The 26,298-nt window shown below is 45.4% G+C and overlaps 1 protein-coding gene across 4 annotated transcripts in view; it reads left to right on the forward strand.

Annotated features, from left to right (window-relative positions):
- LOC121542209 (mediator of RNA polymerase II transcription subunit 13-like) overlaps window positions 1–26,298 on the forward strand; it is a 126,074-nt gene that overhangs the window by 53,822 nt on the left and 45,954 nt on the right. The gene's annotated exons all lie outside the window — the stretch shown is intronic.

Here is a 26,298-nt window from a genome sequence, read left to right on the forward strand (position 1 = left end):
CCCTTGAGCAAGGCACTTAACCATAATTGCTCATGTAAGTCGCTCTGGATAAGAGCGTCTGCTAAATGACAAAAAAATAAATAAAAAAATTACAAAAAAATACATGACTGAGGTTTTATACTGTAAGTGTGTAATCGGTGATGCTCTTTAATACCTTCAAACAATTGCAAAAGGGTACTTCATTCTTATCCTTTGTGCATTACGCAAACAGTGAATCTAACGATGATCTGTTTATGAAAGTGCCTGCATATCATGCTATTATTATACCAGCTAAATCACTCAGCTGTTCATTTTAAACCTCAACCACAATGAGCAGCCAGAAATGGGCAAACCCATTTCCCCTGGAAAACAGTGGTAGACAGGCACCGTCATTCCTTGCCTGTACTTGTTGCTGCAGTGCATTAGTAGGTGTTTTACAGTACAAGGTTAATGTGAGTGCAGTAGGGAGACCCAGGGGGACCGGTGCTGTCCAGAGAGGTCTATCTGTTGACTGGTGTTGTCTAAGTAGGCAGGGCATAGGCCTGGGTCTGGGTCTGGGTCTGGGTTTTGAACATGCTGTGTGTCTGAGTGGATCCTGTCAAAAGGCCAGCTCTCCTCTCCTCCCCTGGCGCTCCGCTCTGCTCCCATCCACTCTACTGGGAATGAGTGGGAGTCTTGGCAAGAGTCTAGTACAGCACTTCCCCCCTTTCTCTCTCTGTCTCTCCCTCTTTCTCTCCCTCTCTTTCTCTGTGTTTGTCTCTCTCTGTATCTTCCCGCTCTCTATCTCTCTCCTCTCCTCTTGGCTGAGTTCTCTTGTCCTCCCAGCCATGGTGGAGAGAGACAGACAGGGGAACAGGGAATACCTGTGGAATCACTAAGCTTCTCAATGGCTGCCCTGGTGCCCTTGTGCTCTGGATCACACCTCGAGGCCCATTGTGAGGTAATGAAGGAGTGAAGTGGCCCCAGTTTAACAGGAAGGTTAATGTAGAGGGAGAAAGGGCTTTCCATTACATTGGACTGCAGTACATAAGGCGGAACTGTGTAGCTTAATGGTGTTTCTTTCTTTCTTTTTTCTTTAATAAAACTCTAATGATGTTATTTTCACTTTTTCTTTTATGACTTTTGTTTTGCCATTTAACATTTGCAATGTTTATTTGTATCTATGTAAAGCACTTGGAGCACCCTTAATGCCATGTGCTTCCAAAAGCATAACCATTGTTAGGTTCTGAGTAAAAACTCAAACTGACAACTAGAAAAAGCTGAAACCAAGTTTATTATTTATAGGCCACTTATATAGTTATAAGCATACTAAAACATGCTCAAGTCAATTAGTCCGTTTCTAACAATATCCCTCATCTGGAACAATGGTCACTCACATGTTCCACACCACCTAGAAAACATATTGCCTTGAACAGGGAAGAGAGAAAATACATGTTTAATAATTTCACATCACCCTTGATGAGAAGGAAATTGGGGCAAGGACCACAAAGTCCCTACTGTCAATGTTCAGTTATGGTTAGTCCAAGCTACAATATTGTGGGTTTTCTGATAACCTCCCTCTCGGAAGACACGAATATACAGGATCTCACAAAAGTGAGTACACCCCTCACATTTTTTGTAAATATTTGAGTATATCTTTTCATGTGACAACACTGAAGAAATGACACTTTGCTACAGTGTAAAGTAGTGAGTGTACAGCTTGTATAACAGTGTACATTTGCTGTCCCCTCAAAATAACTCAACACAGCCATTAATGTATAAACCGCTGGCAACAAAAGTGAGTACACCCCTAAGTGAAAATGTCCAAATTGGGCCCAATTAGCCATTTTCCCTCCCCGGTGTCATGTGACTCGTTAGTGTTACAAGGTCTCAGGTGTGATTGGGGAGCAGGTGTGTTAAATTTGGTGTCATCGCTCTCACACTCCCTCATACTGGTCACTGGAAGTTCAACATGGCACCTCATGGCAAAGAACTCTCAGAGGATCTGAAAAAAAGAATTGTTGCTCTACATAAAGATGGCCTTGGCTATAAGAAGATTGCCAAGACCCTAAAACTGAGCTGCAGCATGGTGGCCAAGACCATACAGTGGTTTAACAGGACAGGTTCCACTCAGAACAGGCCTCGCCATGGTCGACCAAAGAAGTTGAGAGCACGTGCTCAGCGTCATATCCAGAGGTTGTCTTTGGGAAATAGACGTATGAGTGCTGCCAACATTGCTGCAGAGTTTGAAGGGGTGGGGGGTAAGCCTGTCAGTGCTCAGACCATACGCCGCACACTGCATAAAATTGGTCTGCATGGCTGTCGTCCCAGAAGGAAGCCTCTTCTAAAGATGATGCACAAGAAAGCCCGCAAACAGTTTGCTGAAGACAAGCAGACTAAGGACATGGATTACTGGAACCATGTCCTGTGGTCTGATGAGATGGTGTCAAGCGTGTGTGGCGGCAACCAGGTGAGGAGTACAAAGACAAGTGTGTCTTGACTACAGTCAAGCATGGTGGTGGGAGTGTCATGGTCTAGGGCTGCATGAGTGCTGCCGGCACTGGGGCTACAGTTCATTGAGGGAACCATGAATGCCAACATGTACTGTGACATAATGAAGCAGAGCATGATCCCCTCCCTTCGGAGACTGGGCCGCAGGGCAGTATTCCAACATGATAACGACCCCAAACACACCTCCAAGACGACCACTGCCTTGCTAAAGAAGCTGAGGGTAAAGGTGATGGACTGGCCAAGCATGTCTCCAGACCTAAACCCTATTGAGCATCTGTGGGGCATCATCAAACGGAAGGTGGAGGAGTGTAAGGTCTCTAACATCCACCAGCTCCGTGATGTCGTCATGGAGGAGTGGAAGAGGACTCCAGTGGCAACCTGTGAAGCTCTGGTGAACTCCATGCCCAAGAGGGTTAAGGCAGTGCTGGAAAATGATGGTGGCCACACAAAATATTGACACTTTGGGCCCAATTTGGACATTTTCACTTAGGGTTGTACTCACTCTTGTTTAGACATTAATGGCTGTGTGTTGTGTTATTTTGAGGGGACAGCAAATGTACACTGTTATACAAGCTGTACACTCACTACTTTACATTGTAGCAAAGTGTCATTTCTTCAGTGTTGTCAAATGAAAAGATATACGCAAATATTTACAAAAATGTGAGGGGTGTACTCACTTTTGTGAGATACTGTATAAGGTTTTCCTGGGAGGAACCCTCCCTAGACTCACTGGATTCTACAAATATTTAATTAGTTTCAGAAACCACCTGCGGGATGAGCAGTGCACCCTCCCCTCACTTTGCTCTCTGTCTCTCCTTCTCGCCTTTCCGAATCATAATTTGACCTTTTGAAAATGTATTCAACCCAAATTTAGAATGACCGTCCCTAGTGCTTCACGTTGAGTCTATCACTTAAATTTAAGACCCTCAACTTAGCACACACCGACACTGGCAGAATGTACATTTATATATGGGAAATAAATATAAAGTCTGTACTACTAACTAACATTGACTGACATACATTATATTCATCTTATATTTCTAGCATTAACTTTTCGCATCACGACCCCCATATTGACAGATCGCTATCTCAATGCATTTTTTGTCTAAATTACTATAAATGCCGCAGTGTGCAGACCCCCACAATCAACCTGATACCAATTACGGGCACGGTTGACCACCCCTCTCCTTCCCGGCACTCATTCTTCTGGCTTTTCTTCATTTTCTTCTTCAGATAGCTTTACAGTTCATCCTCCCAATGGAACACATATACAATGGGGGAAAAAAGTATTTAGTCAGCCACCAATTGTGCAAGTTCTCCCACTTAAAAAGATGAGAGAGGCCTGTAATTTTCATCATAGGTACACGTCAACTATGACAGACAAATTGAGAAAAGAAAATCCAGAAAATCACATTGTAGGATTTTTTATGAATTTATTTGCAAATTATGGTGGAAAATAAGTATTTGGTCACCTACAAACAAGCAAGATTTCTGGCTCTCACAGACCTGTAACTTCTTCTTTAAGAGGCTCCTCTGTCCTCCACTCGTTACCTGTATTAATGGCACCTGTTTGAACTTGTTATCAGTATAAAAGACACCTGTCCACAACCTCAGTCACACTCCAAACTCCACTATGGCCAAGACCAAAGAGCTGTCAAAGGACACCAGAAACAAAATTGTAGACCTGCACCAGGCTGGGAAGACTGAATCTGCAATAGGTAAGCAGCTTGGTTTGAAGAAGTCAACTGTGGGAGCAATTATTAGGAAATGGAAGACATACAAGACCACTGATAATCTCCCTCGATCTGGGGCTCCACGCAAGATCTCACCCCGTGGGGTCAAAATGATCACAAGAACGGTGAGCAAAAATCCCAGAACCACACGGGGGACCTAGTGAATGACCTGCAGAGAGCTGGGACCAAAGTAACAAAGCCTACCATCAGTAACACACTACGCCGCCAGGGACTCAAATCCTGCAGTGCCAGACGTGTCCCCCTGCTTAAGCCAGTACATGTCCAGGCCCGTCTGAAGTTTGCTAGAGTGCATTTGGATGATCCAGAAGAGGATTGGGAGAATGTCATATGGTCAGATGAAACCAAAATAGAACTTTTTTGGTAAAAACTCAACTCGTCGTGTTTGGAGGACAAAGAATGCTGAGTTGCATCCAAAGAACACCATACCTACTGTGAAGCATGGGGGTGGAAACATCATGCTTTGGGGCTGTTTTTCTGCAAAGGGACCAGGACGACTGATCCGTGTAAAGGAAAGAATGAATGGGGCCATGTATCGTGAGATTTTGAGTGAAAACCTCCTTCCATCAGCAAGGGCATTGAAGATGAAACATGGCTGGGTCTTTCAGCATGACAATGATCCCAAACACACCGCCCGGGCAACGAAGGAGTGGCTTCGTAAGAAGCATTTCAAGGTCCTGGAGTGGCCTAGCCAGTCTCCAGATCTCAACCCCATAGAAAATCTTTGGAGGGAGTTGAAAGTCTGTGTTGCCCAGCGACAGCCACAAAACATCACTGCTCTAGAGGAGATCTGCATGGAGGAATGGGCCAAAATACCAGCAACAGTGTGTGAAAACCTTGTGAAGACTTACAGAAAACGTTTGACCTGTGTCATTGCCAACAATGGGTATATAACAAAGTATTGAGAAACTTTTGTTATTGACCAAATACTTATTTTCCACCATCATTTGCAAATAAATTCATTAAAAATCCTACAATGTGATTTTCTGGAAAAAACATTCTCATTTTGTCTGTCATAGTTGACGTGTACCTATGATGAAAATTACAGGCCTCTCTCATCTTTTTAAGTGGGAGAACTTGCACAATTGGTGGCTGACTAAATACTTTTTTTCCCCACTGTAACTAATGCATGTCAAAATGGATGGCCCTTGATAATGTCCCGATTTCAATATTTGGGGAATAATCTGATTTTCCCAAGCAGACGAGAGATCACTTCTCTCTTACGGTCCATTCTGTCTTGTCCGACCAGTACACCAGCAGCATGAGAGAAGTGATCGCTCTCCATGCTCACTCCATGTGGACGGTCTCAGGACTCAGGCCGCACTCCTGAGAGAAAAGGCAGTTGATAGCATCGACTGGATGCTGTAAACAGGTTGCTGGCTCGGACACAGGTCTCAGGTAGAAGACAGGGCCGTAGTGGACGCCATTGTTGCCATTACTTCAGCCGGTTAGAAGGGGTGAGGCTCACACTGTTCTCGGTCAAATGATCCCTTCCGTGCATCTAGATACCATCTGTGGTCACCTTCGCCATTACCTAGAGAGAGTACAGACCAGAACAACAGTTTAGGACATTTCTGATTCAGGAAATCCAGGCAAACTATTCACTGTATGACAAATTATTACATTCCCAATATTATTAATACACATTTCTTAGACAAATGTCAAAGAGAATAACAACACACTGTTGAAACCATTTTGCAAATTGGCTTATACTCCACTATCATATTGGCGATCTCACCGCAGAGTTACATGGTCAGGGAGTTAGAGGGCTGACCATGAATTAACATAAATACATTTAGCATCTCCTGGCTTCCACACATAGCCTACAAGCCACTGATGCAGACCTTTGGAACATCTACATTTACAAGTCCAATAAATCCATTATTTATTTTAGACAAGTCTAAAGAAACATGATATGAAGAAAATGTGAAGTGTTGGTCTACCACCCCTGCAGTAGCCGTTTTGACGGTGGGTTTCAACCCTGCCGTCAAAGCGGAGGTGCAAATTCCCGCATCTTCATTAAGATGGTAGTGCCAGTTTATCGGCTAGTGCCATCCTATCAACGTACTCACATACCCAGTCCTTTTGATGCTGAGTACATCTACTAATTTTGGTTCTATTGGTTTTGCTTTTCTGTTGATAGAACGCTGACATCAAAACGCTGGTGTATTGAGCTTTTGATTTTGATTTGACAACGCCAACGGTTAGGTTCTGAACAAACTGAGTAAAAACTCAAACGGACAACTAGAAAAAGCTCAAACCAAGTTTATTCACCCACTGGGTCATACAGCTGGAAAGACAAGGTATGATTACACAAGCACATATATTTGTAACCTTCTAATAGGCGGGGTCAGCTCCTTATAAAAAGCTTGAGCTGGCGCACACCCAGGGAAAGTTATTTAATATAGAGGTGCTGACTAACGGCGAATAAACTGTAAGCTATAAAAACAGAGAGATTTGCACACTCCATATGTATAAACTCCCAGTAATTGATTGGGTAAAACACCAACGTTTCGGCATCACTATGCCTTCTTCAGGGTGTTCATGGCTCCTTACACATCTAGACAATCAATACATCTCTGTTGCTAGGCAGGAATTGAATTGTTCGTCTCACTGGTGTAGTCACAGCCCTGCCTGTTACTAAAACCTTTGTGGGCATGGAAGTGTATGTGTTAGATAGGACTGTAGTAGGAGAGTCATTGTGGTGGGCCTCTCTGGCCCCCCTCCCAGAGGTGTCTTCTCACTTCATCTGTTGATTTGACCTCGAGACACATTCCTCGCTCCTCCCTAGTTCTGCGGCCAGCCTGCCTTATCAGAGACTAACAACTGCTATTCGCCTCCCTCCTTAGAAACATGGAACAGAATATGAACTTTCTACTCTCAGTAACTTTCCATATACCTAGTTCCCATCTACCCTTCATTGACCCCAACATATACAGTGAGGGAAAAAAGTATTTGATCCCCTGCTGATTTTGTACGTTTGCCCACTGACAAAGACATGATCAGTCTGTAATTTTAATGGTAGGTTTATTTGAACAGTGAGAGACAGAATAACCCCTCTGCAAAACATGACTTAGTACTTGGTGGCAAAATCCTTGTTGGCAATCACAGAGGTCAGACGTTTCTTGTAGTTGGCCACCAGGTTTGCACACATCTCAGGAGGGATTTTGTTCCACTCCTCTTTGCAGATCTTCTCCAAGTCATTAAGGTTTCGAGGCTGACGTTTGGCAACTCGAACCTTCAGCTCCCTCCACAGATTTTCTATGGGATTAAGGTATGGAGACTGGCTAGGCCACTCCAGGACCTTAATGTGTTTCTTCTTGAGCCACTCCTTTGTTGCCTTGGCCGTATGTTTTGGGTCATTGTCATGCTGGAATACCCATCCACAACCCATTTTCAATGCCCTGGCTGAGGGAAGGAGGTTCTCACCCAAGATTTGACGGTACATGGCCCCGTCCATCGTCCCTTTGATGCAGTGAAGTTGTCCTGTCCCCTTAGCAGAAAAACACCCCCAAAGCATAATGTTTCCACCTCCATGTTTGATGGTGGGGATGGTGTTCTTGGGGTCATAGGCAGCATTCCTCCTCCTCCAAACACGGCGAGTTGAGTTGATGCCAAAGAGCTCGATTTTGGTCTCATCTGACCACAACACTTTCACCCAATTCTCCTCTGAATCATTAAGATGTTCATTGGCAAACTTCAGACGGCCCTGTATATGTGCTTTCTTGAGCAGGGGGACCTTGCGGGTGCTGCAGGATTTCAGTCCTTCACGGCGTAGTGTGTTACCAATTGTTTTATTGGTGACTATGGTCCCAGCTGCCTTGAGATCATTGACAAGATCCTCCCGTGTAGTTCTGGGCTGATTCCTCACCGTTCTCATGATCATTGCAACTCCACGAGGTGAGATCTTGCATGGAGCCCCAGGCCGAGGGAGATTGACAGTTCTTTTGTGTTTCTTCCATTTGCGAATAATTGCACCAACGGTTGTCACCTTCTCACCAAGCTGCTTGGCGATGGTCTTGTAGCCCATTCCAGCCTTGTGTAGGTCTACAATCTTGTCCCTGACATCCTTGGAGAGCTCTTTGGTCTTGGCCATGGTGGAGAGTTTGGAATCTGATTGATTGATTGCTTCTTTAGACAAGTGTCTTTTATACAGGTAACAAGCTGAGATTAGGAGCACTCCCTTTAAGAGTGTGCTCCTAATCTCAGCTCGTTACCTGTATAAAAGACACCTGGGAGCCAGAAATCTTTCTGATTGAGAGGGGGTCAAATACTTTCTTCCTTCATTAAAATGCAAATCAATTTATAACATTTTTGACACATGTTTTTCTGGATTTTTTTGTTGTTATTCTGTCTCTCACTGTTCAAATAAACCTACCATTGAAATTATAGACTGATCATTTCTTTGTCAGTGGGCAAACGTACAAAATCAGCAGGGGATCAAATACTTTTTTCCCTCACTGTACTTTCCTTATACATGTAAAGTAATTAATGAGTTCTAGTATGGTACATTTCAGGCTAGAATCTAACACCAAACATTTTTGGATTTACATAGTTACACAGATGTAATATTTACATAGCGTTAATGTTGCATGTGGACACAAAACATGTGGCTTTGCCCACCACTCTTGGGATGTAGACATGAAGCCATTGCATTATGAACATAGTCAACTTTTTTAATCGGCGGTAGAATGAGTTTACAAAGGGGCCTTTGATAATGACTGCGGTATTACTGTGGTCCTCGTGGAGAATCAGGTCTGTGCATGTCCATTAGTGCCTTAAGAGAAGAGCTTGACTCTCCAGGTTCTTAACATGTGTGTCTGGAATGTCAAGATGAGTGGATGTTGAAGAAAGCATCACTTCACTCTGCAAAACAATGTTGGATATGAAGAGGCTGACTAAGACTGAAGCTGTGACATGGTCAAGATGGTATTCTACACAAAAGAAGCCCAATGTACTTTCCCACTTCCCATGTTGTCCCTCCAGAGCACATGAGCCAAATGTTAAACACAATATTTTCAGGTTTAAATACTACAATTCCTGCAGTTGATTCTTCCCTGTTGGACTCAGGTCTGTTGGCAAGGAGCACCTTCTCATAGGGAACAGCCTACGAGGCCAAAGTCACACCTTCTTTTAATACATTTGGATTGGTTCCTGGTCTGAGCAGGCATCAGCAGGCCTGTGTGTGTGTGTGTGTGTGTGTGTGAGTTGATGTCATGGCTGGAATGAGTGAGAACACAGAGCGTATTAGATCCAGAGCAGTTAATAAGATGTGCTAGTCTAAAAACTCCCTGACTTGTTATTTCATGTCCAATGACATGATGGGACTTTGATTGCGTGCCATTGACTTTCCACTGTGCATCCTCGTGCATGGCTTGTGTGTGTTTGGCCACACATATTGCTTGTCAAAGGCTGTATATGAATTAGGGCTGACCCCAATTAGTCGACTGGTCGATTGTTTAGTCGATAGGCTGTTGGTCAACCAAGATTTTTTTAGTCGAGCAGTGGCAAATATATGTAAAAAAATTATGGCACACGAGACACCCGTCTGATTCACACCTGTCTCAGGGGACTAATCCATTGTGGAGGCCGTGGGGGTGGCACACCAGTATCACCAGCAGTACATTTACCCTTAATTACCATCATTTATAATCTACAACGTTTGTTTGGTTATGGTAATTTCTGTTAATGCATTCAATATATTATTATTACAGTCTTACTGTTGTGATTGTAGGAGTGGACACGTTGTTTGCAGAGCGCAGAACCTAGGCTACACAAGTTTTGGTTTATTTCATTCCATTTACGAGTTGTCAATTTATTAATTGTCTTTTGTTTGGAGTGCTCCTGTCAATCTTGAGTAAGGACACTCACCTGATTACGCATAGATGTAGGCCTAGGCTACCTGGCCTGCGTGCAAATGTAGGCTTATAAATGTGCCCATTTGGGGAACTGATAGTATTTCTGATTGTCTTATCTCACCATCACTGTGGAGCTACTCAAAGTAATGTTTCTTCGCCTCAAACAGCAAGTAAACGAAGTCTGTTTTTACATCCATTGAGAATGACAATAGTTCCTCTACGTAGCCTATTTGAAAAATATTTCCTGCTCTCTCCCTTTCGAAAACCACTCAGCATGAAAGGGGGGAAAATGTCATGCTCTGATCAGGTGGAAACATCATAAAAAAGGCCTACCTGATTACTTCTTATCCCTTGTGCAAATAGCCTACCTTTGTCTGTCTGTCTGGAGCTCACTGGTGCGGGAAACTCTGAGGGCCCAGAATATTTTATACAATGTTGCAAGCTCGGGCCTGGCCAAGTTAATAGTTGATACAATGTTTCAAGTTCCTTGCAGACAGGCGATGCGTAGCCAATGTGATGTATAAGATATTTATTTTATCAGGATATTTTCTACCTGTGGGCTCCAATGTTTTTATTTGTTGGCTTTATGTAGGCTATTTTTACATATTGGCAATGGAAGTTACTTTTAGATTTGTATCATTTTCATTTAGATAGAATTTTGATTAACCACATGACATTGATTTTGAGATATGAAGACTTTATTATAAATGAAATGAAATGTGCGTATGAAAATCATCAGTAGATGAATCATCAGCACGCAGATCAGTAGAAATGGTATGATAACTTGGCACTCCAAATGGAAAAGGTTGCCGACCGCTGGTGTAGCCTATTACCAGCAACTTCAGGAGCGTAACGGCAGAATCTGTGAAGACCTCTTCAGTAATTTGTGTGTCTTCATTTCTAATCGCAGTACTTAAAGCATTAGACAAACTCAGTAGCCTACATATAGTTGATTTTATTCAAACATAGGGTGTGTCTATATATGGAAAATTCACATTTTAAAATGTTTCTTGTCTCCTTTTATTATAATGACATAAGATGTAAGAATCTAGAAATATATACATCTAGATCAGGGTTTCCCAAACTCGGGTCCTCGGGACGCCAAGGGGTGCACGTTTTGTTTTTTGCCCTAGCACTACACAGCTGATTGAAATGATCAACTGATCATCAAGCTTTGATCATTTGAATCAGCTGTGTAGTGTTAGGGCAAAAACCAAAACATGCACCCCTTGGGGTCCTGAGGACCGAGTTTGGGAAACGCTGATCTAGATCAATTACAGTTTAATGGCCCTCGTCAGTCAAAACAGGCATTTATGTTGCATTGATTTATTTACTGTAAACGGCGAGATTCACACTCAACACCCAGCTCTAGAGGAAATTGGGTCACTCTGGTGTGTGTGTGTCTGTTTTGTCATCTGCACTGAGCTGGGACAGAGAAGATAAGTGACTGTCAAATGATGTAACCATGTTGGATAACTCTGTTGGCTTTCCTCTTTTCTGGATTGGCAGGGTTAGCTGGGGTCAAATGTCCATAGTGGCTCTTCCAGAGAGAGAGAGAGAGAGAGAGAGAGAGAGAGAGAGAGAGAGAGAGAGAGAGAGAGAGAGAGAGAGAGAGAGAGAGAGAGAGAGAGAGAGAGAGAGAGAGAGAGAGAGAGAGAGAGAGAGAGAAAATCACAATCTCTCTCACACTCCCCCCCTCTCATCCACACACTCTCTCTGTATTGTTACTCTCTTTTACTCTCTCTGTTCTGCCCTAATATTCCCACCTTCTTTTTGGTTTTCTCCATCCCTCCCTCTTTCTCTCTGACACACACCCAGGAGTCAGGCTGGCCTGCTGTATTAACTGTTTACATTAGTGTTTCATCCTTCCATCCCTCAGCTGTTTGTTTAATGCGGTGAGACCTAACTAGATCTGCTAGTTGGTTAGATTACACGGCTCTAAGACTGGCCTCAATGTGGCTGTAATATAGTACTGCACATTAAAAACATGGCGGAAATCCGATCGTATCAGAGAGGATCAATATTTGGCAGATTTGATTTGTCAACTTCTGAATGAGTTCAGCGTAGAGTTGTTAATGTTGAGCACAACTAAGAATCAATGACAATGCTTGAAAAATTGCATAATTATTAGAATGAAGTAATTATTATTTTGTATGTTTATGAGATAGATTATGGCACACCAAATATGTTTCTTCAAATATATGCAGGGTTTGACCTGCGGTAGGTTTATGTTGCTTTAAAATAATAAGCAGAACGAACCATTGAAGCTTCTTGGTAAAATGAAACTGAAAGAGTATCAAACATACACAAGCTGTAAGCCAGCCGTTGGTCTACTGTACTGTAGTCATGTAGAATCCCAGTGAGTGTAGTTCCGCCTTGTACTGTATAATTCTTCTATGTTGTTCTCAATTATACACTTACGCTCCTGGTTTCACGCATGATCTGTGTCTTTTTTGTAGCTATTGTGAAATGATCCCCTCATCGTGTGTGTGTGTGTGTGTGTGTGTGTGTAATGTACAGCTGGTTGTGCGTAATGGATCCCTCCTTTAACATGGAGTGTTCAGCTCATCTGAGGGAGCGAGGGAGTGTTTTCTTTTTCTACCTCTCTCTCTCTCTCTCTCTCTCATTTTCCTTCCACCTCCCCCCCATATTCATCAGCATGCTTTATGCATGATGGGAGATGTGCCACAGGATTGAAGTATTCGTCCGGCATGCCATGCTGTAGGAGAATGATCATGGCAGCATGGATGGTGATATGAATAAATCAACATTAGCTCACGTTAGGGGGACTTCATAGATCTCCCAGTCAGAGGTGAAGAGACCGGGCCCCAGGGGGCCTCTCAGCTAGCCTTATGACACAGCAGCCTGGTAAAAATATATGTGTGTGTGTGTGAGAGAGAGAGGTATGATTTGTTGTATTTTTCATCTTGCCTGGTAGGCTTCACATGGCAGCTTTGTAGCCTATAAGACAATAACCTCCTCAAGCAACCTCTAGTTCCTCCATGCTTGTTTGGTAAGGAATCTGATCAGAGACACATTTCTCAGAAAGAGATAAAACAGATTAAACTAACCTAAACATAGTAGCACAAGGCTAATGCTAGAAGTCAAGGCTAGGTACCGTATGTGAGTTAAAAGGCTGTGATTTAAAAGCAGAGTCAGGCCTGTTGTGTTGACATGGCCTGGATGGGAGCCAGCCACCCCCTTCATCCCCAGCGCTGACCCCTGTTCAGGAGGGGAGAGCCAGGGGTTGTGTGTAATGTGACTCCCCCTGGTCCAGAGTGGTGCCGTGTGGCTCTGAGTAGCGGGAGGAGAGTTAGGAGAGAACAGACTCCATTCACTTCTCCTCTCCACTCTGCTCTCCACCGCCTGACTGACTCACCCACACAACTATGTAAGAGCTCTGGCTCGCTCCCCTAATTGACTCCAGATTTCCCCTCTTTTCCTCCCTCTTTTCCCTCCTTTTCCCTCATTTTCCTCCTCCTCCCTCTCCTCCCTCTCCTCCTCCTCCTTCTCCTCCTCTGTCCCTCCTCCTTTATACTGGGTCTCTGTGCCTGTGTGTGTGTGTGTTAGGGATCTTTGGCTGGGGCACCCACCCTATCCGTCTGTAGGCTTCGAAGACAGGGTGAGTGGGGAGAGAGAGAGAGAGACAGAGAGAGACACTTTAGTTTATTATCTATTTCACTTGCTTTGGCAATGTAAACATATATTTCCCATGCCAATAAAGCCCCTTGAATTTAATTGAATTGAGAGAGAGAGAGGAGAGAGAGGTATTTCCCTGTGAAAGGTCTTGACTGTGGGTCAGGCCTGACAGATGAGACAACCCTTGTAGTGGCAGAACAGTACAGAACAGAATGGAGCGATCCCTTCCCTGCAGCTCCACGTCAGGCAGTCGCCACTCTGGCACCCCCTTAAGACATCTCCCTACGGCTAAGCTGTTTCCTCCTTGGTCGGAACCATAAAACGATCTGTATGATTCCTATCAAAACAATGTTGTTTATAATGAAACTATTTAGCTAGCCTCAACAGCTCAATAACTGTTTGGGAAATGACAGCATAGCCGTGTGTTATCCCATTCCAGGAAAAGTCCCTTTTTTTTTTTTTTTACTGCCGCCGGGTAGCATTGTGGAGTGTCAGAAACGTTCTGACAACGTTTCATGCTAGCCAGGCAGCAGTGGGTGTTTGCGGTCCTGGGGCCCGAGGAGGAGGAAGAGAGAAAGAGGGAGAGAAAGAGAGACAGAGAAGGAGAGAAAGGCAGAGGGAGGCGGTTGTTGCACAATGCTTTTGAGAAAAGCTGCAGCCGCAGCAACAACTGGGGGATGAGCCAGAAAGAACAGATGCTCGAATGAGCTGCTGCATGCCTGTTTCTGTGGAGAGAGAAAGAGGGAGAGAGGGAGAAAAAGAGAGACAGAAAAAAAAGAGCGAGAGAAAGAGAGATGGAATGAGAGGACAGCTTGTGCTGGGATGATGTCAGAGACAGAGGGGTGGAGGGTGTGTGTGTGTAGTGGGGGGTTGAGGGGTTGCTAGTGGGTTGCTAGACCCTGTGACACCCTGACCCCCTGTCTTGAACCCTGTGACAGTTGAGGGGCTGTAGGCAGAGTGTCCACCACCCCAGTCATCTGGCGCCACCGTCAGACTGCCCTTCATCTCCTCACAGATTTTTTTTAAATATTTTTTTTTATTTCACCTTTATTTTACCAGGTAAGCCAGTTGAGAACAAGTTCTCATTTACAACTGTGACCTGGCCAAGATAAAGCAAAGCAGTGCGATAAAAACAACAACACAGAGTTACATATGGGGTAAACAAAACATAAAGTCAAAAATACAAACAGAAAATATATATACAGTGTGTGCGAATGTAGTAAGTTATGGAGGTAAGGCAATAAATAGGCCATAGTGCAAAATAGTTACAATTTCGTATTAACACTGGAATGATATATGTGCAAAAGATGATGTGCAAATAGAGATACTGGGGTGCAATATAGCAAAATAAATAACAATATGGGGATGAGGTAGTTGGGTGGGCTAATTTCAGAATGACTGTGTACAGGTGCAGTGATCGGTAAGCTGCTCTGACAACTGACGCTTAAAGTTAGTGAGGGAGATAAGAGTCTCCAGCTTCAGAGATTTTTGCAGTTCGTTCCAGTCATTGGCAGCAGAGAATTGGAAGGAATGGCGGCCAAAGGAGGTGTTGGCTTTGGGGATGACCAGTGAGATATACCTGACTACGGGTGGGTGTTGCTATGATGGCCAGTGAGCTAAGGTAAGATGGGGATTTGCCTAGCAGTGATTTATAGATGACCTTGAGCCAGTGGGTTTGGCGACGAATATGTAGTGAGGGCCAGCCAACAAGAGCGTACAGGTCACAATGGTGGGTAGTATATGGGGCTTTGGTGACAAAACGGATGGCACTGTGATAGACTACATCCAATTTGCTGAGTAGAATGTTGGAGGCTATTTTGTAAATGACATCGCCAAAGTCAAGGATCGATAGGATAGTCAGTTTTACGAGGGCATGGTTGGCAGCATGAGTGAAGGAGGCTTTGTTGCGAAATAGGAAGCCGATTCTAGATCTAACTTTTGATTGGAGATGCTTCATGTGAGTCTGGAAGGAGAGTTTACAGTCTAACCAGACACCTAGGTATTTGTAGTGATTCTAGTCGGGTGGGTGGGTGCAAGCAGCGTTCGGTTGAAGAGCATGCATTTAGTTTTACTAGTGTTTAAGAGCAGTTGGAGGCTACGGAAGGAGTGTTGTATGGCATTGAAGCTCGTTTGGAGGTTTGTTAACACAGTGTCCAATGAAGGGCCAGATGTATACAAAATGGTGTTGTCCGCATAGAGGTGGATCCGAGCTTCACCAGCAGCAAGAGCAACATCATTGATATACACAGAGAATAGTCGGCCCGAGAATTGAACCCTGTGGCATCCCCGTAGAGACGGCCAGAGGTCCAGACAACAGGCCCTCCGATTTGACACATTGAACTCTATCTGAGAAGTAGTTGGTGAACCAGGTGAGGCAGTCATTAGAGAAACCAAGGCTATTTAGTCTGCCAATAAGAATGCGGTGGTTGACAGAGTCGAAAGCCTTGGCCAGGTCGATGAAGACGGCTGCGCAGTACTGTCTTTTATCGATCACGGTTATAATATCGTTTAGGACCTTGAGCGTGGCTGAGGTGCACCCATGACCAGCTCGGAAACCGGATTGCATAGTGGAGAAGGTACGGTGGGATTCGAAATGGTCGGTGATCTGTTTGTTAACTTGGCTTTCAAATACTTTCGAAAGGCAGGGCAGGATGGATATAGGTCTGTAACAGTTTGGATCTAGAGTGTCACCCCCTTTGAAGAGGGGGATGACCGCGGCAGCTTTCCAATCTCTGGGGATCTCAGACGTTACGAAAGAGAGGTTGAGATCTAGTCCAATATGCGTCATTAATACTCCAACCTGAACCAAACACATGTGTTATTGGTGTTTAAAAGGGGCTGCGTCCGACCTAAAGAGAGAGCTAAAGAGAGATAGAGAGAGTCTCTTCGTTCGCCGAGGCGCTGGGGGAAAGCCAGCAAGAACTCAAATCCCCAGTTAATTCCCGTTAGAAATTAAAAAGTGGTGGATTTTGGAGGCCAGACAGATCTCAGTGATGTTGTCATCGTCGGCACTCCTGGGCGTGTGCCAGCAGCCGCTGCTTTCTCACCCTCTCTCTGTCAGGGGAGCAGCGCTCTGTTTGCTCTGCACTCAATTGTTTGCTGGTTTAGGCCTCGCTGCTGTTGAGCTCAGTGTTGAAGAGCTGGTGGATCGGAGTGGAGACAAGAAGAAAGGAGAGGAGAGGAGTGGAGTGGGAGTTACTCTCTTCTTCTCCTCTTCTTCTCTCCACCTCTCCTTCTCTCCCTCAGTCTTTGTCCTTTGGCCAGCTTTGCTTTGCGCTCTGTCTCCTTTTTAAGTGGTTGTCTGGTGCTTATTACATCACTGGGCTGTAGTGTAGCCAGTGACACAGGGCCAATGCCAAAGGGATATACAGTCACTGCATACATTTTTGTGTTCGCTCCAACAGTACCTGTGTTATCCTGCAAAGCTGTTATGTATGGACTCATATTACAACACTGTTCACCACTTTGGAATTTAAAGCCACGGATCCTCATTTAACACTGTCAAGTTAGTCAGTACAGTCTCAAATAGACATGACGGGTGGATGAAATGTCATATCCATCCATAGATGAGAGATCCTACTCAGCTTAATGTTATCTGCTTGATACACTCATTTCGAGTCTCAGTGGTCACACATGGTCAGAGCCTAACATCCTTTAAAGTTCAGAAGTTGGGAAGATTGTGCAACAACCCAACCAGATTTTTAGCATCCAATGAGATTATAAGAGAACATTCCGAGCTACAACTTCTCTGTGAAGTCAAAACCCCTGCATGGGTCTTTATCCCAGCGATGGGAAGAGAGAACATTACACACAGTGTGCATTGTCTGCTTACATGTGGGATGGTGGATCCTCCTCCCCACACACACACGCACACACGCATGCACGAACAAATGCACACACACTAGGGCTGTGACGGTCATGAAATTTTGCATGACGGTTATTGGCCAGCCAAATGACCAAGGTCACCGTAATAACCATTCGAATAGCTCAATATATATGGTTTGAATAGCACAATATATACAGTGCTATGAAAAAGTATTTGCCCCCTTTCTAATTTTCTCTACTTTTGCATATTTGTGATACTGAAAGTTATCAGATCTTCAACCAAAACCTAATATTAGATAAAGGGAACATAAGTGAACAAATAACACAAGAATTACATATTTATTTCATAAACAAAGTTATGCAACACCCAATTCCCCTGTGTGAAAAGGTAATTGCCTCCTTACACTCAATAACTGGTTGTGCCACCTTTAGCTGCAATGACTCCAACCAAATGCTTCCTGTAGTTGTTGATCAGTCTCTCACGTCGCTGTGGAGGAATTTTGGCCCACTCTTCCATGCAGAACTGCTTTAACTCAGTGACGTGTGGTTTTTCAAGCATGAACTGCTCGTTTCAAGTCCTGCCACAACATCTCAATTGGGATTAGGTCTGGACTTTGACTAGGCCATTCCAAAACTTCCAATTTGTAGCTTTTTAGCAATTTTCATGTAGACTTGATTGTGTGTTTTGGATCATTGCCTTGCTGCATGACCCAGCTGCGCTTCAGCTTCAGCTCACAGATGGATGGTCTGACATTCTCCTGTAGAATTCTCTGATACAGAGCAGAATTCATGGTTCCTTCTATTAAGGCAAGTCGTCCAGGTCCTGAGGCAGCAAAGCATCCCCAAATCACACCACCACCACCATGCTTGACCTTTGTTATGATGTTCTTACTGTGGAATGCAGTGTTTGGTTTTCGCCAGGCATTACTGGAACCATGTCGTCCAAAATAATTAAATAATTAAAGAGCAGCAGTAAAATATAATAACAGTAGGGAGGCTATATACAGGGGGTACCGGTACAGAGTCAATGTGCGGGGGTAAAGGTTAGTCGAGGTAATTGAGGTAATATGTACATGTGGGTAGAGTTAAAGTGACTATGCATTGATAATAAACAGAGTAGCAGCAGCGTAAAAGAGGGGATGGGGTGGGATGGGGGGTGGGGGGGTGCAATGCAAATAGTCCGGGTAGCCATGATTAGCTGTTCAGGAGTCTTATGGCTTGGGGGTAGAAGCTGTTAAGAAGACTTTTGCACCTAGACTTGGCGCTCCGGTACCGCTTGCCATGCGGTAGCAGAGAGAACAGTCTATGACTAGGGTGGCTGGAGTCTTTGACCATTTTTAGGTTCTTCCTCTGACACAGCCTGGTATAGAGGTCCTGGATGGCAGGAAGCTGTACTGGGCCGTACGTACTACCCTCTGTAGTGCCTTGAGATCGGAGGCTGAGCAGTTGCCATACCAGGCGGTGATGCAACCAGTCAGAATGCTTTCAATGTTGCAGCAGTATAACTTTTCGAGGATCTGAGGACCCATGTCAAATCTTTTCAGTCTCCTAAGGTGTAATAGGCTTTGTCGTGCCCTCTTCACGACTGTCTTGGTGTGTTTGGACCATGATAGTTTGTTGGTGATGTGGACACCAAGGAACTTGAAGCTCTCAACCTGTTCTACTACAGCCCCGTCGATGAGAATGGGGGTGTGCTCAGTCCTCTTTTTTTTTCCTGTAGTCCACAATCATCTCCTTTGTCTTGATCACGTTGAGGGAGAGGTTGTTATCCTGGCACCACATGGCCAGGTCTATTACCTCCTCCCTATAGGCTGTCTCATCGTTGTCGGTGATCAGGCCTACCACTGTTGTGTCGTTGGCAACCTTAATGATGGTGTTGGAGTCGTGCCTGGCCATGCAGTCATGGGTGAACAGGGAGTACAGTAGGGGACTGTGCACTCACCCCTGAGGTGCCCCCGTGTTGAGGATCAGCGTGGTAGATGTGTTGTTACCTACCCTTACCACCTGGGGGCGGCCCGTCAGGAAGTCCAGGATCCAGTTGCAGAGGGAGATGTTTAGTCCCAGGGTCCTTAGCTTAGTGATGAGCTTTGAGGGCACTATGTTGTTGAACGCTGAGCTGAAGTCAATGAACAGCATTCTCACATAGGTGTTCCTCTTGTCCAGGTGGGAAAGGGCAGTGTGGAGTGCAATAGAGCTTGCATCATTGTGGATCTGTTGGGGCGGTATGCAAATTGGAGTGGGTCTAGGGTTTTTGTGATAATGGTGCTGATGTGAGCCATGACCAGCCTTTCAAAGCACTTCATGGCTACAGAAGTGAGTGCTATGGGTCGGTAGTCATTTAGGCAGGTTATATTAGTGTTCTTGGGCACAGGGACTATGGTGGTCTGCTTGAAACATGTTGGTATTACAGACTCAGTCAGGGACATGTTGAAAATGTCAGTGAAGACACTTGCCAGTTGGTCAGCGGATGCTCGGAGTACACGTCCTGGTAATCCGTCTGGCCCTGTAGCCATGTGAATGTTGACCTGCTTAAAAGTCTTACTCACATCGGCTACGGAGAGCGTGATCACATAGTCATCTGGAACAGCTGATGCTCTCATGCATGCTTCAGTGTTGCTTGCCTCGAAGCGAGCATAGAAGTGATTTAGCTTGTCTGGTAGGCTCGTGTCACTGGGCAGTTTGCGGCTGTGCTTCCCTTTGTAGAGTGTAATAGTTTGCAAGCCCTGCCACATCCAATGAGTGTTGGAGCCGGTGTAGTACGAATCAATCTTAGTCCTGTATTGACTCTTTGCCTGTTTGATGGTTCGTCGGAGGGCATAGCGGGATTTCTTATAAGCGTCTGGGTTAGAGTCCCGCTCCTTTAAAGTGGCAGCTCTACCCTTTAGCTCAGTGCGGATGTTGCCTGTAATCCATTACTTCTGGTTGGGGTATGTATGTACGGTCACTGTGGGGATGTCATCGATGCACTTATTGATGAATCCAGTGACTGATGTGGTGTACTCCTCAATGCCATTGGAAGAATCCCGGGAACATATTCCAGTCTGTGCAAGCAAAACAGTCCTGTAGCTTAGAATCTGCATCATCTGATCACTTCCTTATTAACCGAGTCACTGGTGCTTCCTGCTTTAGTTTTTGCTTATAAGCAGGAATCAGGAGGATATAATTATGGTCCGATTTGCCAAATGGAGGGCGAGGGAGAGCTTTGTACGGGTCTCTGTGTGTGGAGTAAAGGTGGTCTATAGTTTTTTCCCCCTCTGATTGCACATTTAACATGCTGGTAGAAATTAGGTAGAACGGATTTAAGTTTCCCTGCATTAAAGTCCCCGGCCACTAGGAGCGCTGCCTCTGGATGAGCGTTTTCCTGTTTGCTTATGGCCTTATACAGCTCATTGAGTGCAATCTTAGTGCCAGCATCGGTTTGTGGTGGTAAATAGACAGCCACGAAAAATACAGAAGAAAACTCTCTTGGTAAATAGTGTGGTCTACAGATTATCATGAGATACTCTACCTCAGGTGAGTAAAACCTCGAGACTTCCTTAGTATTAGATTTTATGCACCAGCTGTTGTTTACAAATATACACAGACCGCCACCCCTTGTCTTACCGGAGTCAGCAGTTCTATCCTGCCGAAGTAGCGTATATCCCGCCATATTTTCCGCCAGGTCATCTGATGTAGCAATCCATCACTCTCCTTCTTGGTAAAATAGCCCTTACACAGCCTGGAAGTGTGTTGGGTCATTGTCCTGTTGAAAAACAAATGATAGTCCCACTAAGATTTTGGTTCCAACCGCCGTGTCTTTGTGAGACGCGATGTGGGTGAACGGATGATCTCCGCATTCTACATTACCATAGAAAATATTGCATAACAATACCAGGCAGCTATTACGAGTGTACCCATGAGTTTACTGTCCTTGCTATCCAGTATCCTTGGGATGTCCCTACCCCATTGAAGTTGAAATTGTAAATGGTTAAGGTAAGGGTTAAGGTTAGGGTTAGGATTAGGTAAGGGTTATGGTTATGGTTATGGTTAAGATTAAGGTTAGGGTTAGAGTAAGGGTAGGGGTTAAGGTTAGGGTTAGGGTAAGGGGTTTAGGGTATGGACATCTCAAGGAATCCAGATAGCACTTAGTGATGGGAAGTTCGGCTATTTTTACTGACTCTGATATTTTCGACTCGTTCAGTCAAAATAACAAATATTTTGACTCATTTCGTTCATTTGAGTCAGTAATCCCCATAGAGCTAGATAGAGGAGTTATCTTTGTATCTGTGCCATTATAGCGTCTGTGACAGCATGGGCAGCACCATTGAGGCTATCTCCATTTTGAAGTAGTACATTTTCTTCTTCACGTTTGGCTAATCCCTCCTGATGACCCGGTTGGACATGACTCCAACATTGTCACCAGGAGGGATCAGCCAATGAAGTTGGAAGTCCCACCCAGTTGACTACATTAAAATGGTGGAAGTCGTCAATGGCGCTGCCCATGCTAAAACAGCCTTTTGGCCACTAGAGGCCTCTATCATTCTCTATGGTAAAGCCTCTGCAGAGTCCCCAACAACAAGATGTTCCGGTTTTCAGGGGAAATGGAAAGAGAACCTGTGACGCGACTTCTGCTTTTGGACGTTAACAAGGCGATACTCCATCTCGTCTACATTTACTGGATTGGTTGAACAGCGCAGAAGAGAATCTCCCCCAACAGTTTTTCTTCTCTTCAAGACCAGTATGTATGGGATCTAGTTTCAGGCGTTTATTTTACGCCTGCTACGTTAGGTTACTAATGCCCAGAGCACGCAGGACCCCCTACCAGCGAACGATGAAATGAAAACTCGAAATAGCCTTTATTCTACAAGCCTCTTGTTCACATGTTGTTCACCATAAGGGTGTACTGCCCCATTACCCTCCCTGGTGATCTGCTCTAATGGCGTTGTCAGCCCATTAGTGAGGGGTCCCACACTGACACGCCATGCCCATGAGATGAGCCTCTCTCTCTCTCTCTCTCTCTCTCTCTCTCTCTCTCTCTCTCTCTCTCTCTCTCTCTCTCTCTCTCTCTCTCTCTCTCTCTCTCTGTAGCCTGGATCAATAGCATCTTTGTGTGTGGACAGTGCACACTCCCTCTAGTGGTGGTGTTCAGCTAATGCAATCAGACGGGCTGGGCCAGGCAAAGGGGGGGAGAGGAAGATATAGGGGAAGATTGAGGACGGAGGGACAGAGAGTGAAGGAGAGGTAGAGAAATAGGAAGAGAGAGAGAGAGTGGAGGTTAAGGTTTATTTTGAATTGTACACATTTGCAGCTAAAAGCTGAATTGCAGCATACATAGGCATACATAAAAATATGAGATGTAGTATACAATATTACAGTTAAGCAGCATTAAGCAGTCTCACAAAGTAAGGCATAGATAGGGCTGTTGTCATATATGTCAGTCTGAGTAGGGGGAAGGTTCAGTTTATATAGATATAGATGGAATGGTAGAGGGTAAAGGAGAAAAGAGCGATTGATTGAGAGATTGAGGGGGGAGGGGGGAGCTGCTGCGACCCAGTTCCATCACAGCTTATTTGTGTTTGGCCCGTGCGGCAGCAGAGCAGCGTTGTGGCGAGGGGGGCGGGACGTGTGAAATAAACACGTGTTTGCACTGGGAATGAAGCCATCACACACTAAAGCAGCACTCATTCCCTACACACAGCACACACCGATACGCGTACACACACATGCATGCATGGATAGATGCACACACACATGCAGCCCACACAAATCCCTACAACATGAATGAGCCCATGCACACAGACAAGTTCACACAACATGATACAAATACTGTTACACCCAAAACAAATCTAAGGCACAAACAAAGTGACAGTTATCATGCACAAGCAAAACATGTACTCAAACTTTCACTCAGTTCAGTTCACACCCACATCTTGAGTACACAGAAACACCAAACGTGTTTCCTCTCTTTTCTCTCTCATGATCTTATCTGTGTCATCTGAGAACCACACACGTGCGCTCGCGCACACACTGAAATGGAGAAGTGAAACTAAACTATACGGCCACCCTGACAACCTTAACAGTTATCATCCACAGCTGAAGTTGTGAGGTGGTGCTCTCTCCACTTCCCAGGAGCCTGACGAGGCCCTGCTGAGGCCCTACTGAGAGGACCAGATATAACACTCATCTAGATAAGGATCTATACATTTCACCTCACTGTTCCACACATTTCAACTCTTTAAGTACAGCAATCACATACCATGGCGGTGACTTGTTGCTACTCTGCAGCTATTTGTCAAACATAAGCCCACAGTTCCCGGGAAGGATTTGAATAGTCCAATATCTCAGATCAGATTTCACACTCCAGTTTCTGCCTGTGTGTGTGTGTGTGTGTGTCTGTGTGTGTGTGTGTGAGTATGTATGTGTGTGCATGTGTGTGTGTGTGTGTGTATGTGTGTGCGTGCACAAGACGGAAATAGTCACACCTTGTGTTGAAAGCTGGAAAAGGTGCAGCTCGAGCTCCTCGGTGACTGCAATGTAAACAATAGCTGTAATGACTTTCACATGTTGTTCGAGGCTCGGGGAGCGGCGAATGGAATTCCTGATTTTTCTTTCACAAGTTGTAATCTCGGGAATAGCATCAGTTGAGACCTACACTCTGAGGAGCGATGTTCTGCTGTTGTCAGTGCTTTAATCTAAACCAGTCAGAAATACATAAGCAACGAGTTGATCATATCAGTTCAGCTTCCTTACTGCTGGCTCCCAGAGGTAGGGAGCTCATTGTGTGGCTGTGGCTGGATGTGGTTGGGTGGGAGAGCGGCTCTTCATAATAAGTTTCCCCCAGGCAGGGTGACTCAAACCTGGGTGAAGAGGGGTTGAGGACCTGGGCGTGCTCCGTGGAGGTGGTGGGTTGAGTGAAAGTGAGAAAGGGGGAGAGAAGGGGGAAAGGAGAGGAGGGATAGGGGGAAAGGAGAGGAAGGATAGGGGGAAAGGAGAGGAGAGAAGGGGGAAAGGAGAGGAGGGATAGGGGGAAAGGAGAGGAGAGAAGGGGGAAAGGAGAGGAGGGATAGGGGGAAAGGAGAGGAGAGATAGGGGGAAAGGAGAGGAGGGATAGGGGGAAAGGAGAGGAGAGAAGGGGGAAAGGAGAGGAGGGATAGGGGGAAAGGAGAGGAGAGATAGGGGGAAAGGAGAGGAGGGATAGGGGGAAAGGAGAGGAGAGATAGGGGAAAGGAGAGGAGGGATAGGGGGAAAGGAGAGGAGAGATAGGGGGAAAGGAGAGGAGAGAAGGGGGAAGTGGTAGTGTAGATAGATAGATAAAGACTGGCGGTGGATTGGCATTGTGAAAAAGGGATTGGAGAGAGAAAGGGGTGAGCTAATGAGCTGGATTTGCTGGAGAGTTGGCATTCCGCTCATGGAGCACTCTTCCCTGTAGAATAGCTGGCTGGAGCTTCCTGTCTGAGCCCTGAAGCGGGAATGAACGAGAGAGGGAGAGAGGGAGGAGGGGATGGAGAGAGAGGGAGGAAAGGGGGTGGGGTTGTTGGAAGCAATAGAACAGATGAAGAAGGAGAGGATAGAAGGAGGGAGGAAGGGAAAGGGGGGTGGCGGTGGAATTGAATGCCGGGGAGCTGTGTTCTCACAGCCAGTGTTGCCATGGTTACCTGGAAATTCTGGCGAGTAAGGAAATTTCATTCACTCCAGTGTGAAAAAAAGGAGGGAAATATCAAAAAAGCAAGAAACAGAAAGATAAAAAAAACTAGACAACACAACCCTCAAAGAAAAAATAAATATCATCCTCCGTGGGCCCTCCAACCCTCCTCTGGGCTCTGTCGCTTTTTCCCTCCCTGCATCCATCCCTCCCTTCCCCCTGTGTGCCCGCCCGGTGCTTTTTGTTTGCCGACACCCTGTAAGTAAACACAACACCCACTCACAAGCCTCCCATCCCTGCCAATCGGCCTCCGGGTATGGCAGAGAACAAAAAACACTAGTGCTATAAGTAGCTATTCCTCTTCTGGGAAGAAGGAAGGACAGGGGAACCAGTAGTGGTAGGATCCATCCACTACTCCACACAAGTCACATCTGAGCTGGCTGCTGACATGGCAAGAACTGGAACTAAGCACTGTCGCCCTGACGACTCTCCTGAGCACTGCTGGGCTGTCAGGGCTGGCATCTACGCGTGGTGCTGCCCCCCCAGCCCCGCCCCGCCCCGCCTCTCCTCTCCTCTCCTCTCCTCTCCTCTCCTCTCCTCTCCTCTCCCTCCTCTCCTCTCCCTCTCCTCTCCTCCCTCTCCCTCTCCTCTCCTCTCCTCTCCTCTCCTCTCCTGCCTCCCTGCCTGGTCTCTGGCCTACAGACACACAGACACACACAAACACACACAGACACATACACAAACACCCTCTGCAGCACACTGTCTATCCCAGCGCTGGCTAACTGGAGCTGACAGCTGCACATGGGTTGACAGTGGCACTGGTGCAGTGGAGCTGACAGCTGTACAGAGGCACAGTGATCACACACACATACACACACACACACACACACACACACACACACACACACACACACACAGATACAGCGCACGCAAGGGTACTTGTTTGTTCTTCCACAGTGGTTTAACTTATATGGAAGGTACTGTAACTGTGGTTCAGGGCATCTGATGAGTCAGTCTGTGGATGGGTGTATAGTACATGTAGATACTTGTGTCTGTGGGTAACATTCATCTGTATTCCTAGAAGCCTCCTCTGCTTTTGGCATGCATTGCAGTCAATAGAGAATGTCTCCTGTGT

The sequence above is a fragment of the Coregonus clupeaformis genome, chromosome 27, assembly GCF_020615455.1.
Source record: "Coregonus clupeaformis isolate EN_2021a chromosome 27, ASM2061545v1, whole genome shotgun sequence".
Taxonomy (NCBI): Eukaryota; Metazoa; Chordata; class Actinopteri; order Salmoniformes; family Salmonidae; genus Coregonus; species Coregonus clupeaformis.